The sequence below is a fragment of the Ictalurus furcatus genome, chromosome 21 (assembly GCF_023375685.1).
Source record: "Ictalurus furcatus strain D&B chromosome 21, Billie_1.0, whole genome shotgun sequence".
In the NCBI taxonomy this organism is placed as follows: domain Eukaryota; kingdom Metazoa; phylum Chordata; class Actinopteri; order Siluriformes; family Ictaluridae; genus Ictalurus; species Ictalurus furcatus.
The window spans coordinates 19796664-19800160 of NC_071275.1; the positions used below are offsets into that span (position 1 = coordinate 19796664).

General features: G+C 48.8%; 1 non-coding gene across 1 annotated transcript; it reads right to left on the reverse strand.

The window, feature by feature from the left end:
- Positions 1-1604: 1604 nt before the first annotated feature.
- On the reverse strand, positions 1605-1730 carry LOC128625397 (U6atac minor spliceosomal RNA). The gene has a single exon (XR_008388936.1). It is a non-coding gene; the product is annotated as a U6atac minor spliceosomal RNA (small nuclear RNA).
- Positions 1731-3497: the final 1767 nt, after the last annotated feature.

The following is a 3497-nucleotide window of genomic DNA, read 5'->3' on the forward strand; positions in this document are numbered from 1 at the left end:
ACGATGTACAGTCTTTGGTTCTTTTGCATGAATCTCAACCAGAAGTAAAGTCTGAGCATCATTAACCCCCCCAACGGAACAGGGAGTAAATTGCACTGAAACATTTCATCTGGACCGCGCGGACGTTTCGTCAGCCGATATCTGATCACAAAGGTACGGTAGCGACCCGACACCTCGCTCAAGGCGCGACGTTCCCTGTGTGACGAAATCACAGTCTGCGACAGCCGGGCTTTAGACGCTGCGGGTTTACTTTTCCGTGAAGCAGACATGTCACAGTATCTTACCGGAAGGAAAAAAAAACCCTTTTTTGGCCAAAACCTGATTTTACCTTTTCCGTTTAACGTGTAAAACAAAGATGGAGAAGTGTCGGAACAGAAAGACTCGTACACGTGCTAATAACCGAACTGACGGAAACCGAGAGACAGAAACGCGTGATGAAATGAAAACGTAGTTCTTGCCTCATGTATGAAACGGCGTGTTGGTTTCTGCTCGCGGTGACACACTGATACCTGCTTACAGAGAGCTGACATGGGAACGAACTTTAGAGAAATAGAGACAGAGATGGAGAAAGGGAGAAAAAAGAGAGAGAGAGAGAGAGAGAGAGAGAGAGAGAGAGAGACAGAGAGATAGAGAGAGAGATAGAGACAGAGACAGAGATAGAGAGAGACAGAGAGAGAGACAGAGAGATAGAGAGAGATAGAGAGAGAGACAGAGAGAGAGACAGAGAGATAGAGAGAGAGACAGAGAGAGAGACAGAGATAGAGAGAGACAGAGAGATAGAGAGAGACAGAGACAGAGATAGAGAGAGACAGAGAGAGAGACAGAGAGATAGAGAGAGATAGAGAGAGAGACAGAGAGATAGAGAGAGAGACAGAGAGAGAGACAGAGATAGAGAGAGACAGAGAGATAGAGAGAGACAGAGAGAGAGACAGAGAGATAGAGAGAGAGACAGAGAGAGAGACAGAGATAGAGAGAGACAGAGAGATAGAGAGAGACAGAGAGAGAGACAGAGAGATAGAGAGAGATAGAGAGAGAGACAGAGAGATAGAGAGAGATAGAGAGAGAGAGATAGAGAGAGAGACAGAGAGATAGAGAGAGATAGAGACAGAGATAGAGAGAGACAGAGAGAGAGACAGAGAGATAGAGAGAGACAGAGAGAGACAGAGAGATAGAGAGAGATAGAGAGAGAGAGATAGAGACAGAGACAGAGATAGAGAGAGACAGAGAGAGAGACAGAGAGATAGAGAGATAGAGAGAGAGACAGAGAGAGAGAGACAGAGAGATAGAGAGAGATAGAGAGAGAGACAGAGAGAGAGACAGAGAGATAGAGAGAGAGACAGAGAGAGAGACAGAGAGATAGAGAGAGACAGAGAGAGAGACAGAGACAGAGAGAGAGACAGAGAGATAGAGAGAGATAGAGAGAGAGAGAGATAGGAGAGAGAGAGACAGAGAGAGATAGAGAGAGACAGAGAGAGACAGAGAGAGAGACAGAGAGAGAGAGAGAGAGAGAGAGAGAGAGAGAGAGAGAGAGAGAGAGAGATAGGAGAGAGAGAGACAGAGAGAGATAGAGAGAGACAGAGAGAGACAGAGAGAGAGACAGAGAGAGAGAGAGAGAGAGAGAGACAGAGAGGTAGGTGGCAGTGCCTTAACCGTATATGTGTTGCAGGCCACTAGGACCTCTTCCATCCTTTCCAAGGGGAGTGCTAACCTTCTCTCCTTTCATACAACACAGAGAGAGAGATAGAGACAGAGAGAGAGAGATAGAGAGATAGAGAGAGATAGAGAGAGAGATATAGAGAGATAGAGAGATAGAGAGAGATAGAGAGAGAGACAGAGAGAGAGACAGAGATAGAGACAGAGAGAGATAGAGAGAGGGGGAGAAATAGATAGAGGGAGAGACAGAGAGATACAGAGAGGGGGAGAGAGAGAGATAGAAAGAGAGAGACGCAGAGAGAGAGAGAGGGAGAGACAGAGAGAGAGGGAGAGAGGGATAGAGAGAGAGAGAGTAAAGGGCAGGAGGGTGTCTAACAGGTGTCAGGTGTCATGAATCCGGCATGTTGTGCACACACCATAAAAATAATTGGATGCCAGGAGTTCAGGATACACTGCTCACACAAAAATAAAACACACACACACACACACACACACACACACCCACACACACACACACACACAAGTAACAAAAACAACAGCGTGTGGTTAGAGGATAGAGCGTGTGGAAAGTGGAAAGGCTCTGAATAATCCACACTTACAGTTGGGATCATTAGGAAACACGTCGCTTTTTCCGACTTCACTGTATTTATACAAACATACAACATGTTTCCTGATTCCAGCACCTCCGCTTCAACAAGAGTCTGCTCGCTCGCTGCCTAAATCATCACCGCCATCACCGAGAGCATCACCGTTATTCACCTCGCCTGCCAGTGCGTTTAATGTTATGGCTGATCAGTACACACGTAAGGGATCAAATCCACGGCTAGTGCGTTACACCACTTTAATGCAGGGCGTGGAGGAGAAGAACTCGAAGCGGAGCGCGTTAAAATGATGTGACGTACACCTAGCTTATACCGCGCTCTCGCCGGCACTGACGACTTCATTTCCGTTAGTTATTTAATATACGGGTCGTTAGATCTAGAATTCCACCCGCTATAAATCTCTCACACAGAGAAAGTAGCGATATCACATCACACTTATTTGAATGAATTATAGTAAATAGTTCTTACAGAGAGAGAGAAAGAGAGAGAGAGGGAGAGGGGGAGAGAGGGGGGAGAGAGGGGGGGAGAGAGAGGGAGAGAGAGAGAGGGAGAGCGAGAGAGAGAGAGGGGGAGAGAGAGAGGGAGAGAGAGGGGGGAGAGAGAGAGAGAGAGAGGGGGAGAGAGAGGGAGGGGGAGAGAGAGAGGGAGGGGGAGAGAGAGGGAGAGAGAGAGGGAGGGGGAGAGAGGGGGGAGAGAGGGGGGAGAGAGAGAGGGAGGGGGAGAGAGGGGGGAGAGAGGGAGAGGGGGAGAGGGGGAGAGAAAGGGGGAGAGAGGGGGAGAGAGAGGGAGAGAGAGGGGGGGAGAGAGGGAGAGAGCGAGAGAGAGAGCGAGAGAGAGGGGGAGAGAGGGAGAGAGTGAGAGAGAGGGGGAGAGAGAGAGCGAGAGAGAGGGGGAGAGAGGGGGGGAGAGAGGGAGAGAGCGAGAGAGAGGGGGAGAGAGAGGGAGAGAGAGAGGGGGAGAGAGAGGGAGAGAGAGAGAGAGCGAGAGAGACTGTGCGTGTTTGAATTACGGCGTCTGTGTACTAATAATGAAGCTGTGGGTTTAACTGTACGTTACTATGGTTACGGTTGTTTATAGGCAGCGCAGTAATTCAGAACAGTGATTAAACAGACCGGAACTACCTGTGGTACACACGCACCTTCCAGCCAATCAGAAGCGAGTATTCCGACAGACCGTGGTGTAGAATTATCGTATCAGTTATTGCGCGTGTGAATGTGTAAGTCTGCGAGCTCGGCTGTTTCT